The following is a 13,695-nucleotide window of genomic DNA, read 5'->3' on the forward strand; positions in this document are numbered from 1 at the left end:
TATAAGTTTTGTTGCCTGATATGGGCAACAAAGAAATGCGCCTTCAAGTGGCAATGCCATGTGTCCTAAGGAATGCAGCTGGGACAAACAGGATAGTCCTCCCGTTGCAGTGGTGAGATTGGAGAGAGACCCCCGAGCTTTGCACTGGAGTAACTGAGACCACTGAACTTAACCAAGTTGAGTCCTGCCCATTGCAAAATCCAGGCAAGAAGAATACAATTGGTAGATTACTGTGCTTCAGCAGGTAAATCATGGGAAAGCCTCAGGATGTTTTTTAACTTGTTAATGACAAGAAAAACAGCTTGACCTTCATTAGCATTTCAGTTAGCATGAGTCAGCCAAGACAGAGCTCCCCTTCCCTTTTCTTGAAGCAAGACCATTTTTACTTTTTAACTAGATTTTTGTCACAGATTTTGAGGCTACAAGAAGCAGCTATTGGACTGTGTTATCCCCGTTCCCAGATCTGATTCCAAATTGAAGTAATCTTTGTTGACTGGAAGTCACTCACTAATTCATATAAAAATGCAATTTATATGAAATCGCTATAGACCCTGCATTGTGTTAAGAATGAATTCAGCATTTTATAGAGGCAGGCTCCCTTCCCCCATCCTGCTAACATTCACATCTCTAACACGGAGACCTCTGGTTCACCTTTGAATCACTTATGTTCTCTTCACTGTAGCAATCAGCTCAGTCCTACATAAAGTGTAAAGTGCTGACATTTTCAAGCAGCCTAATGTTTCTTGCAGTCATCTAGCAGCCTTTCAAATGCAGAATCCTGGATGCCCTTGCTTTCCTTAATCAGCTAGCAGTGAAAAAGAAAAATGGAATAAAAAGACCCCATATATCCTCTTGTCCCATGTCCCCCCTGCAATTTGCTGTCCATCCACACTAATCCCCCTACATCCCTCCCATTACACAGATGTGGTGAGATCTCTGAACACAAATATTGTAAACCTCGACATCACTCCACTTATTCACACTAAGGAAAATAAATTTAATTCACTCAGCTTCTCATCATCTTACAGCTCCTTTAGGGCTAATCATCTGTGTTAACTTTCTCTGGAGTCTTTCTAACGCCTAAGTGCCGCTGACTATTTTGTAGTCGAAATACGTGTGGCAAGAGAACAAATTGCCCCACAGTGAATTTCTTTTCTACAACAGTGGTTTTACTATTAAGGAGAAAAGAATCAGGTTTAGAGTGGTGTTGGTTTAAGACTTGGATGGCAGATTATGTGGCTGATTATAACAGCTTCATACTGTAATTTGTAGTCAATTTTTCTTTCTTGAAAAAACTGTGCAGTATCTATGTGTCCAGATAAATTTTTATGTCTATTCAAAAGCCATAATAATCCCTTTGGATTTAAGGAGAACGATCCCTTTCTCAGCATCCCAGTTTCTTGAATTATCAGATTTTAATAGCTAGCCAGCTTGTTTTTGCAGCTCTGTAATAAATACAGTCTTGAGTAGCAGGTCTTAAACACTGATAAAAGGATACTCCTAATGCCTGACTTCAAGCCTGACTGAAATGTGACTTTTAGAGATGGTACACAAAATAGATGCACTTTTGTTCAAGGCTGTGGATTCGAATTCTCATTCTTCCACAGATTTACTATGCAGTTCTGAGTAAGGACTTTCTATCTTTATAATACTGCTGATCATATATTTTTTTCTTTACTGTCTATTTAACATTCTTCAAGGGGCAGGAGTTGTTAGCATGTGTTTACATCAGGCTGTGAATTGCACACTGAAGAAATCAGCAGAATTTATTTTGCTTCTTGTTGCCTTTCCACATCTACCTTGGTTTTCCTTCCCTTGACCTGTCTTATTACCCTTTTTGACCCTAATGGCCTCAGTCACCATGAAGAGTTGAACTCCTAGGATTAATCTTTGTCCTCTGGCCTTGTGCATCCTCTTCATTCCTCGGTGGCAAGTGCCACTTAAATCTTTCTTTGCAATATTCCACCATTACTATTAAATCTGTATGGTAAAACAAGAACTTGCCACCCAGACACTTAGCTTCTTTCCTTTTCTGTCACAAATAAGTTAATTTTCCTTCTGGTTTCTAGGCCTTAAGGGGAATAGACCTCTAGTGGGCATTTACCTGGTCTGATTATAGACTTCCAATCTGAATTCCCTTCTGAGAGAGCCTCTCATTTTTTTCCTGTGAGTTTACAGAGACTGGGAAGATGAACCTCCTACTCTGGGCTAAATTCACATATGGTGAGTAACAGCTCAGAGTGTGTCATCGGCTTTCAAACAGACCAAGATGAAAAAAAGAGAATTTCCTTCAGAATGAATCTGCCATTTCCCAATTGTTTTCACACATGGGCCTTGCAAGTTTTAAAGGAAGACAAAACCAAAATGTATGTTATGACCTGTGCAGAAGAGATGCTTGTCTGCAGTAAATTAAGGTATATCTTTACTTTGAAGTGTATAGAGGGCTTACAAGTTCTGTGCACAGGTAGGGCTTGGAAATAACACCGGTTTTCAATCCAGTCCTCCTGCTTTCAATGGAGGGAGCACATTTCCCAAGGCACCTCCATTCTGGAAATGGAGCAGTGAAGTCTGGGAAGAGCCCCAACAAGTTCAGGTGCTTTCAGAAGAGACAGAGCTGGAGAGACTCAGCATATACACCAGTTTTCTGACAGTCCCCAGTTGCCCCATTTTTTGTTTTGTTTTGTTTTGTTTTGTTTTCCCTGCTTCACTTTTGGTTCAATACTTTTCATGTGGACGAAAAAGTGCACTCAAGATATTGAAGAACTGGCTTCTTCCAGTTGGTCTTGTAGTTCCTATCTGATGGTCTTGATCAGGTTTTCCTTTTCACAACAGAAAATCCAAGGGGGTGGGGGGTGGGGGGGGGTGGGGGGGAAGGACAGGGGGGAATGAACTTTTAAATATGAAAAGCCTCAGTTTTAGAAAACAAAATTTTTCATTAGGTGTCATGAATTTCCCAAACAGGTCTCACTGTAGCCTCAGGTTGTCAGTGCCAGCAGGTGCTAAACCCATCCACCTGAGTATGGTTCTCGCAGTTTGTGCTTTCTTTTTGGAGGATGAGTTGCAAAACCACACCAGAGATTTGTTTTTTTTTTCCAACTCTGAAGCTGACATTGTGTATACCTTTCATATTTCAGACAGCAATCATTCTCCTTGTAAATCCAGTTGGGACATTGAAGAGTTTGATGACAATTATAGCTAAGAAGATGGGTGGAGAAAGTGGGGAGCAACTGTTTGGCTCAGACACAGAAATTCTCTCCAGTGAAAGACACATATTAGGAGAAGTAGGGTTTGTTCTTTTTCTTTCTCCTAACTCGTCTCTATAGCTCTATCCTTTTCCTTCTGCAATACCAGATGATGCGAGTGCTGCTACAGATGCTGTTCCAGCTTTTTTTGTAAACTCACACAGATTACCTCCCCTGACATTCCTGTATGCTGAGCTTGTTAAAAAAAAAAAAAAAAAAACAGGAAAGAAGGGGGTTTAATAGCTGTACTTTCCACTCGTTAGGTTCAATCTATTTCAGTAGAAAGACTGAGTGGAAAAAGAAAGGCAACAATGATTTCATGGCACTGTTCTTATGCTCAGGGTGGAGGATTATATTTTACTAAGCCTTCCAGGAAAATAAACCTCAGATAAACAAGAATGTTTTGCAGGGGTATAAAGCTCCTTTGTTGTCAATTAATGATATTTTGGCTTGCTTTCATTTCTTCACTGCCTCTGTCCATCTTCAGGTGGATGTATCTTTCTGAGCACTCTTGATTTTGTTTGGCCTTTTTACCTATTGATTTATCTAATTTAATAGTACATCCACCTGAATGTCTGGCTTTCCCTGATATTTTTATTTGCTTCACTGTGAAAATGATACCCTATTTTAATGGAATTCTTCTACGGCAACAAAAAGAAAAGACAGTTGAAAACACAAATGTGTGAATTAGATTGTTTTGGAGTAATAGTTGGGGAATGAGGAAGGGCTAGACAGAAGTCAGACACAGTATTGTGCATGAGAAAATACTTTAAAGTGCATGACATCACACTGCTTCACTGTTTTCTCTGGCATTTCTAAAAACAAATTGAAAATATTTAGCCAGAATACACTTTTCACATGGGAAAATAAAGAGGGTGATGCAGCCTATCTAGTTTCTTTATCACCATCAGAGCTGGAGTGCTTGTTCTATCCCTGTCTCCATTAAATGTGAGGCACCTACATTGGCTACACTCCTAATTTTAGCACCCTGGTTTAGTGGCTAAAGCTGGCTGGAAAGCATCCTGGATTATGTTCTCTTTTAACTCCTTTTAGTTGTCCTTAAATGAATGTAACTCGTGCAACCATACAAGCCAAATCATGAAGGACTTAAATGTGCTGAAAATGAGTTGTAACAGGGACATACTAAAAGTCCTGTTGAGCATCATTATCATTAGGAAACCAAATTGCTAAAACACAGCTAATTACACCATACTGTCCTCAGACTTCAAGCTGACTGAAAATTTGTATTGAGGGTATTGATATTGATTTGCCCGGAGATGTGAAAAAAATTGGTCTATATTACATATCCTTCTTTCCTTAGCCTATCCTTTATTCTAAGTAATTATCTGTCTACCAGGGATGAGATTGGCTCCTGCACTCTACCCAACAGACCAAAATTTAAAGATCAACCCCTTTGACACATGACGTGTATATTTTTAGTGACTGCAACATTAATGTTTCTCTGCTGGGACCACAGGTCTGAGCTGATAGTGACTTGGTAAGGCAGGAGGCTGGGAACTGTTCAATAACCTGGGAAGATTTTGCTAACCTGGAGAAGCAGGACATCAGAAAAAGGAAGTGAACATGTTTAACTCATTCTCCAAACAGCCCTGCAATATGGGCTTAGAAATATAAAGGAATATATATATATGTAGGGAATATAATCACAGAATTGTAGAATCATAGAATCATAGAATATCCTGAGTTGGAAGGGACCCATAAGGATCATCGAGTCCAACTCCTGGCACCGCACAGGGCTGCCCAAAATTTTAGACCATGTGACTAAGTGCACGGTCCAAACGTTTCTTAAATTCAGACCGGCTTGGTGCAGTGACTACTTCCCTGGGGAGCCTGTTCCAGTGTGCAACCACCCTCTTGGTGAAGAACCTCTTCCTGATGTCCAGCCTACACCTCCCCTGCCCCAGCTTTATACCATTCCTGTGGGTCCTATCACTGGTGACTAAGGAGAACAGATCGGCGCCTGCTCCTCCACTCCTCCTCGCGAGGAAGCTGTAGGTTGCGATGAGGTTTCCCTTCAGCCTCCTCTTCTCCAGGCTGAACAGGCCAAGTGACCACAGCCACTCCTCATATGTCTTCCCCTCTAGGCTCTTCACCATCTTCGCCATCCTCCTCCGGACACTCTCCAACAGTTTTACGTCCTTTTTGTACTGCGGTGCCCAGAACTGCACACAGTACTCGAGGTGAGGCCGGACCAGCGCAGAGTAGAGCGGGACAATCACTTCCTTCGACTGATTAGCAATGCCGTGCTTGATGCACCCCAGGATACGGCTGGCCCTCCTGGCTGCCAGAGCACACTGCTGGCTCATATTCAACTTGCTGTCAATCACAACCCCCAGATCCCTCTCTGCTGGGCTGCTCTCCAGCATCTCATTGCCCAGTCTGTACATATAGCCAGGGTTGCCCAGTCCCAGGTGCAGGACCTGGCACTTGCTCTTGTTAAACTTCATGTGGTTGGTGATCGCCCAGCTCTCCAATCTGTCCAGATCTCTCTGCAAGGCCTTTCCACCCTCGACAGAGTCCACAACTCCTCCAAGTTTGGTGTTGTCGGCAAATTTGCTCAAAACACCTTCTAGTCCTACATCTAAATCATGTATAAAAACATTGAAGAGGACTGGCCCTAAAATGGAGCCTTGGGGGACCCCACTAGTGACCATCTGCCAGCCTGATGTGGCCCCATTTACCACAACCCTTTGAGCCCTGCCTGTCAGCCAATTGCTCACCCATTGTATGATGTTTTTGTTTAGTTGTATGCTGGACATTTTATCCAGTAGGATCCTATGGGAAACCGTGTCAAAAGCTTTTCTGAAGTCCAAAAAGATCACATCAGCTGGTTTCCCTTGATTGACTAGATGGGTGATCTTATCACAAAAGGAAATCAGATTTGTTAGGCAGGACCTACCCCTCGTGAACCCATGTTGGCTGGGACCAGTTGATGCTTCTGTTGTTTTTGTTTGTTTGTTTTTGCTTGTTTATTTATTTATTTATTTTTTCCAAGACTATTTTGTGTCTCAGTTTCCTTAGGAAGGTTAGCTGACTATACCAAAAGATGCCTTCTCCCCTGAGTGAGCTAGAAACCCATCTCTTCTCTGGGATGCAGATGGTCAAGCTGTCATACAGACACATGCACATCTGAACTAAGCACATTTGTGTCCTCCAATGCATTCCTTCAGCAGAGTTTGGGAATATGGAACTCACCTGACCTCACTTTCAGGATTTGTTTTTTTTAGTGGCCCTGGGTTGTCCCAGGTGCCAACAACTCAGGTTGTATGTTGGTGAAGTACTGAAAAAAACCATCAACAGTTAAGCAATAGCTGATTTTTGTGGCTTTTACAACACCTTCAGCTTCAAGCCCTTCTGCTGACATGCAGACCGGGGTGTCTATATTCTTACACTACTACATGAAAAGCATCTGTTGACACACAAAAATTTTGGAATGAGCCTTCTTATAGATCAGAAAATGCATCATCAGAACATGAAACACTAGTTCAAACGCTTCTGTCACTACTGTGTTATGGACCTTAGGGTTGACTTGGCTTGGTCTAAGAGATAAAACAGCAAAAGTTTCCATTTTTATTTTGCCCTTTTTTTTTTTTTAAACATCACCAAGTAGTCTGCCAGCTACCCTATCATTGCTTTAATAAACATGTGCTTAAAACACATCTAAAAATGTAAAAACTGATAATAAATATTTCATATTTCTTTCATTCTAGTTTATTTGCAGATCTCTTGACTTTGTATCAGAATGTGTTCCTCCTGAAATCACTTTCTCAATTATTAATTTTTTGTGTGTTTAACAGTCCATTATGTCTCTGAGAGATGGGATACAAAAATATAAATATCAATAATAGCAAAATTATTGGAAAATACCCCAAAAGCCTAACTCTTGCTTTCCTGCCTTCAAACCTTGACTGCTAAATTTAGTGAGACTATGCCTGTTCTCAAGTGTTTGGACTGCATCTAGTGTTTCTAGTGGCCAGGAGTTTGTTTTCTATTAAGCACTCCTCAGAGGGCAACAAGCCACCTCCTCCCATAGTCTTCTTGCATCCCAGTGATTGCACAGGGCACGAGTAGGAGAAAGGACACTCCTATTGGGTCAGCAAATGGATTTGCAGATGGTTGTCTTGCTGCTCTGTCTTGAAGTCTAAGCAGAATGATCTTTGTGCCTTGACTGCACAGTCAGATATCTCAGAGCCTTACCAAGACCAAAGCTGAAACCTGGTTTAGTGGTCAGAGATCTAATTACAAGAGATCTGTATTCAGATCCCTTGCTCTGCTGCTGGCTGCCCTTAGCATAGGGCTTGCTGTTTCTGTATTATTGTCTCATGTGAAATGTTGCAAATTGTATTTTCCTTTTCCATGAAGATATGGACTGAACACCATCACAGAAAAAACTCCTGGGGAAGTTTTTTATATGCTGATAGAAAAGGAAAGAACAACAAACCACTTCTTAAAGGACTTTTTGTCAGCGTCCTTCTCCTCTGGACTAAGGTGAAGAAGATGTGTACTAACGCTGGTGAATTATTTTCCAGAAGAAGGGTTCTCTGTTGGAAAATGCTGATTCAAGATAACAAAATGTACCTTGATTTCAGTGGATATTTTGCCTTGTGTTAGGTGGGATTGAAGGTGAGATGTAGGCTAGGAAGAATTACTAAATCACTGATTTGGCAAGTGAGCAAGATCTGTGAAAGGTGTAAGCAGGGGTATAGAGCAAAAATTGTCTTCACAGCCAACAGAACTAAATCTCTTCTGTCTAATGGCCTGTAAGAAAGCAAAAGTCACTCCATTACCTTCCAGATATGTCACTTGAAAAATCCTACTGTTGGGATGAATCAATCAACTGAATTACCATTAGTAATATTAGCAAGCATAACCCTTTTGATTTCTGGCATTTCTGGAATGAGTTCATTGCACCAATTTGAAGCAAAAGCTAGTGGAAAGATTCAGTGGCCCAATTTCTATTAAAGTCCTCTTTGTCTTGTAGCACAGATGGAGTTCATACAGATAGCTAACATTACTGCAAAATATGAGAGATTATTATGAATAGGGCATCGAATTATAGAAAATACCAGTTAGAATAATTACATTATCATATTTTTATATGGAAATTATTTCCCAGGCAAATGTCTCCTGTTTGGAGAAGTTGAAAACAACTCTAAATACATCCTTCCGTATGTCACAGAACAAAACAATTTTAAAGTTTAAATCCCATTATTTTAGAAGAGCTATTTATTTCAAGTAGGTGGCAATTTTCTCCCCCTCCCCCAGCCCACAGATTTCAGTAGCTATTCACCTCTTGCAATTTTCATCTAGCCTGTTCTTTAGAAACCAATTGTAACCTTTAAAGTAGTCATCTATTTCCAATGGAAATCTTCACATCCTGCTCTCTAAGCTGCTTTTTCAAACTCTTAATAAATTGCCTCAGGTTGTAGAGTTAGTAATGACACTAAATAGTGGAGGGCTTTCATGAAACATTCTGAACTTCAATTCTCTTCTCACCCTTTCTTTTGTCCACTGATCCTTGCATTTTTGTAGAATTTCAACAATTGCTCATTCAAAACGAACAGATGCCTTTATTCTCCCACAACAGAATTTGGGAAATCTGCCAGATAAATGGGGATGAGAAGGGACATGTAAACAGGGTCAGCTGAAGCAGAATTGGATCTTGAAAGAGCAGTAAATACTTAGCTCTCACAAAGTACTTTTCTTGGCAAGAATAATCTCTTCAGGGAGAGAAAGAAGAAATCAGAAGGTGACTTTATGTTACTGAATTTACCTCCTGCTGCTGCTTTACAATCAGTGTCTGCAGCGAATTGAATGTTTCTGAAAGCTAGTTAGGGTATCACAACACTGCAATGCACTCTGCAGGCACACTCCTTGTAGAAGTACTGGAGATGAGTGGTGGTCTCTAAGGATGGGAGATCAGGATTCACAGACTCTGGAGTCTGGTGCTTTTAGATAAGAAATGTGTTGGAAGGGTGTAGCTTGTGACTTCATTGGCTTCCCACAAAATAGAGAAAGAAAGGAGGATTCCTCAAACTCCATTCAGTTGCGGGTCTCTGAAACCCAAGTGCACAAATCAGCACGCAGTGAACACTAAAAAACACTGCATCAGATGAGGAAAATTTGTACTGGGACAACCATATACTGGTTCATGATGATATAGGTACAATACAAAAGAAACAGGTGTCCAGAATAAACTTTGTGGCCAAGTAGGTAGCCATGTCCATATAGGTACCTAATGTTGTCACTAAAAAGGCAAATGCAATCCTGAACATCTAAGCAGAGATGAACGTCGAATACAGTAGGGAGGCAATGTTTCTTGTCATGTTGGAAACTGTTACTGGAAGGTGGTAACCCAGTGCGAGTTTCCACACTTCAAAAGTGGATGTGGGTGAATCAGAAAGCATTCAGAAACAATTTAAAAGCACGATTTAGAGTCTGAAAAACCTGTCTCACTGCAAGAGATTTAAGAAGTTCAATCTATTTAGCTTATCCAGGAGTAGATTAAGAGGTGAATTGATTATAGTCTACAAATATCTATGTTGAGAAAGGATTTTAGAAAGCAGACAATTCTTTAATTTAACAGAGCAAAGCTTAATGAGATTTGGTAATTTAAAACAAAGCTACTGTGAACACAGAGTAGGAATGTGGCATACAATTTTTGACTCTGAAGGTAATTAACTGTTGAAGCAGCTTAACTGGATGTATGGAGGACCCTCCACCATTTGGAAATGAGCTAAAGAAAAACTATTATTTAAACTCAGTTAAGTGCTTGGTATAGACACAGTTAGCAAGGTTTTGTGGTCTGGTGTCATGCACATCAGATTTGATGGCTATGATGGTCTCTTCTAAATTATAATTCTTCATTAATTATTTCTGTATCAAAGCAATACTTCACAGAATCACAGAACCATCTAAGTTGGAAGAGACCTCCAAGATCATCTAGTCCAACCTCTGACTTAACGCTAACAAGTCCTCCACTAAACCATATCACTAAGCGCTACATCTAAACATCTCTTAAATACCTCCAGGGATGGTGACTCAACCGCTTCCCTGAGCAGCCTATTCCAATGCCTAACAACCTTTTCTGTAAAGAAGTTCTTCCTAATATCCAACCTAAACCTCCCCTGGCACAACTTTAGCCCATTCCCCCTTGTCCTGTCACCAGGCACGTGGGAGAATAGACCAACCCCCACCTCGCTACAGCCTCCTTTAAGGTACCTGTAGAGTGCAATAAGGTCACCCCTGAGCCTTCTCTTCTCCAGGCTGAACAATCCCAGCTCCCTCAGCTGCTCCTCATAAGACTTGTTCTCCAGACCCCTCACCAGCCTCGTTGCACTTCTCTGGACTCGCTCGAGCACCTCCATGTCCTTCTCATCGTGAGGGCCCCAAAACTGAACACAGTACTCGAGGTGTGGCCTCCCCAGAGCTGAGTACAGGGGGACAATCACTTCCCTAGACCCGCTGGCCTCACTTTTTCTTATGCAAGCCAGGATGCTGTTGGCCTTCTTGGCCATCTGAGCACACTGCTGGCTCACATTCAGCTGACTATCAACCAGTACTCCCAGGTCCTTCTCTGCCAGGCAGTTTTCTAACCACTCCTCTCCCAACCTGTAGCTCTGCTTGGGGTTGTTGTGCCCCAGGTGCAGGACCCGGCACTTAGCCTTGTTGAACTTCATACAGTTGGCCTCAGCCCATCAGTCCAGCCTATCCAGATCCTCCTGCAGAGCCTTCTTACCCTCGAGCAGATCGACACACGCACATAACTTGGTGTCATCTGCAAACTTACTGAGGGTGCACCCGACCCCCTCATCCAGATCATCGATAAAGATATAGAAGAGAACTGGCCCCAGTACTGAGCCCTGGGGGACTCCACTAGTGACCGGCCTCCAACTGGATTTAACACCATTCACCATGACTCTTTGGGCCCAGCTACCCAGCCAGTTTCTAACCCAATGAAGCGTACGCCAGTCCAAGCCAAGAGCAGCCAGTTTCTTGAGGAGAATGCTGTGGGAAATGGTATCAAAAGCCTTACCGAAGTCAAGGTAGACCACGTCCACTGCCTTTCCCTCATCCACCAAGAGCATCACTTTGTCATAGAAGGAGATCAGGTTAGTCAAGCAGGGCCTACCTTTCATAAACTCGTGCTGACTGGGCCTGATCGCCTGGTTACCCTGCAAGTGCCACGTGATGACACTCAATACAATCGTCTGCATGAGCTTCCCTGGCACTGAGGTCAAACTAACAGGCCTATAGTTTCCCGGTTCAATCTTCCGGCCCTTCTTGTAGATGGGAGTCACATTTGCTAGCCACCAGTCCACTGAGACCTCCCCTGATAGCCAGGACTGCTGATAAATGATGGAAAGCGGCTTGGCCAGTTCTTCCGCCATTTCTCTCAGTACCCCTGGGTGGATCCCATCCGGCCCCATCGACTTGCATACATCTAAGTGCTGTTGCAGGTTGCCAACCATTTCCTTGTGGATTGTGAGGGCCACATTCTGCTCCCCATCCCCTTCCACCATCTCAGGGTACTGGGTATCCAGAGAACAACTGGTCTTGCCGCTGAAGACTGAGGCAAAGAAGGCATTAAGCACCTCAGCCTTTTCCTCATCTCTCGTCACTAAGTTTCCCCCCGCATCCAGTAAAGGATGGAGATTCTCCTTAGTCCTCCTTTTTGTGTTAATGTATTTATAAAAACATTTTCTGTTGTCTTTAACAGCAGTAGCCAGACTGAACTCCAGATGAGCTTTGGCCTTTCTAATTTTGTCCCTACACATCCTTACAACAACCTTATAATCCTTCTGAGTGGCCTGCCCTCTTTTCCAAAGATCATAAACCCTCTTTTTTTTGCTAAGCTCTAGCCACAACTTTCTGTTCAGACAGGCCGGTCTTCTTTCACACCAGCCCGTCTTTGGGCACATGGGGACAGACTGCTCCTGGGCCATTAAGATTTCCTTCTTGAGGAGTGCCCAGCCTTCCTGGACTCCTCTGCCCTTCAGAACTGCCTCCCAAGGGACTCCGCCAACCAGTGTCCTGAACAGCTCAAAGTCTGCCCTCCGGAAGTCTAAGACAGCATTTTTACTGGTCCCCCTCCTGACTTTGCCAAGAATAGAGAACTCTACCATTTCGTGGTCACTCTGCCCAAGACAGCTCCCGACCAGCCCATCTCCCACCAGTCCCTCTCTGTTTGTGAACAGAAGGCCCAGCAGGGTACCTCCTCTGGTAGGCTCACTAACCAGCTGCAACAGGAAACTATCTTCCACACTCTCCAGAAACCTCCTAGACTGCTTCCTCTGAGCTGTATTGCATGTCCAGGATATGTCTGGGAAGTTGAAGTCCCCCACGAGGACAAGAGCTGATGATTTCACAAATTTTGCCAGCTGCCTGTAGAATTCCTCATCCGTCTCCTCATCCTGGTTTGGCAGTCTGTAACAGACCCCCACCAGGATGCCTGCCTTGTTGGCCTTCCCACTGATCCTAACCCATAGGGACTCAATCTTATCATTCCCAGACAGCCTCGAGTTCCACAACATCAAGACACTATCTAATATAGAGAGCCACACCACCACCCTTCTGTGCTGCCTGTCCCTTCTGAAGAGCCTTATGCCAGCCATTGCAGCACTCCAGTCATGGGAGTGGTCCCACCACGTTTCAGTGATGGCAACCAAGTCATAGCTAGCCTGCTGCATGATGGCCTCCAGCTCCTCCTGTTTGTTGCCCATGCTGCGTGCATTAGTGTAGATGCCCTTCAGCTGGGCAATTGCCTTCCCCCCCTGCCCTGACATTGTTCTCCCTGGCACACCTCTAACAAGCCTTATTCCCTCCCTGTCCCCCTTCCTACCTAGTGTAAAGCCCTCTCAATGAGCCCTGCCAGCTCCTGCGCTAGTGTCTGTTTTCCCCTTCGAGACTTCTTTAGAAAGGGCAGCATTTGCTCTGAAGACTGCAATTAAGAACTCTATATTATCACATATTTAATTCTATTGGAACATAAATGAGCTATACAATTTAAAAAGCTTTAAGAAGTAAAACACTCTGCAGTTTTCAGGGCTTGCTGTTTCTACCCTGAATAGTCAATGTTTGCAGATTCGTCTTCATAGTCTTTAGCATTCATCAGCCATCCATTCTTGCTAGAGAACTCCTTCTTCAGAAACTATTGTATGGGAAATCATCTGTCTCTTCATTTGTTATGCTCTGGGGTCAAGCCCCAATCCCTTCTGATATGAGGGTACAAAAGGGTTGTCAGAAAGTAAGGCTAGACAATTAGACATGCTCCCTTCCCTTCCCTTCCCTTCCCTTCCCTTCCCTTCCCTTCCCTTCCCTTCCCTTCCCTTCCCTTCCCTTCCCTTCCCTTCCCTTCCCTTCCCTTCCCTTCCCTTCCTTCCCTTCCCTTCCCTTCCCTTCCTTCCTTCCCTTCCCTTCCCTTCCCTTCCCT

General features: G+C 43.1%; 1 protein-coding gene across 1 annotated transcript in view; it reads right to left on the reverse strand.

Annotated features, from left to right (window-relative positions):
* Positions 1-13,695, reverse strand: part of SLC14A2 (solute carrier family 14 member 2) — a 234,754-nt gene that overhangs the window by 173,009 nt on the left and 48,050 nt on the right. The gene's annotated exons all lie outside the window — the stretch shown is intronic.

This window comes from Cygnus atratus, chromosome Z (assembly GCF_013377495.2).
Source record: "Cygnus atratus isolate AKBS03 ecotype Queensland, Australia chromosome Z, CAtr_DNAZoo_HiC_assembly, whole genome shotgun sequence".
In the NCBI taxonomy this organism is placed as follows: Eukaryota; Metazoa; Chordata; class Aves; order Anseriformes; family Anatidae; genus Cygnus; species Cygnus atratus.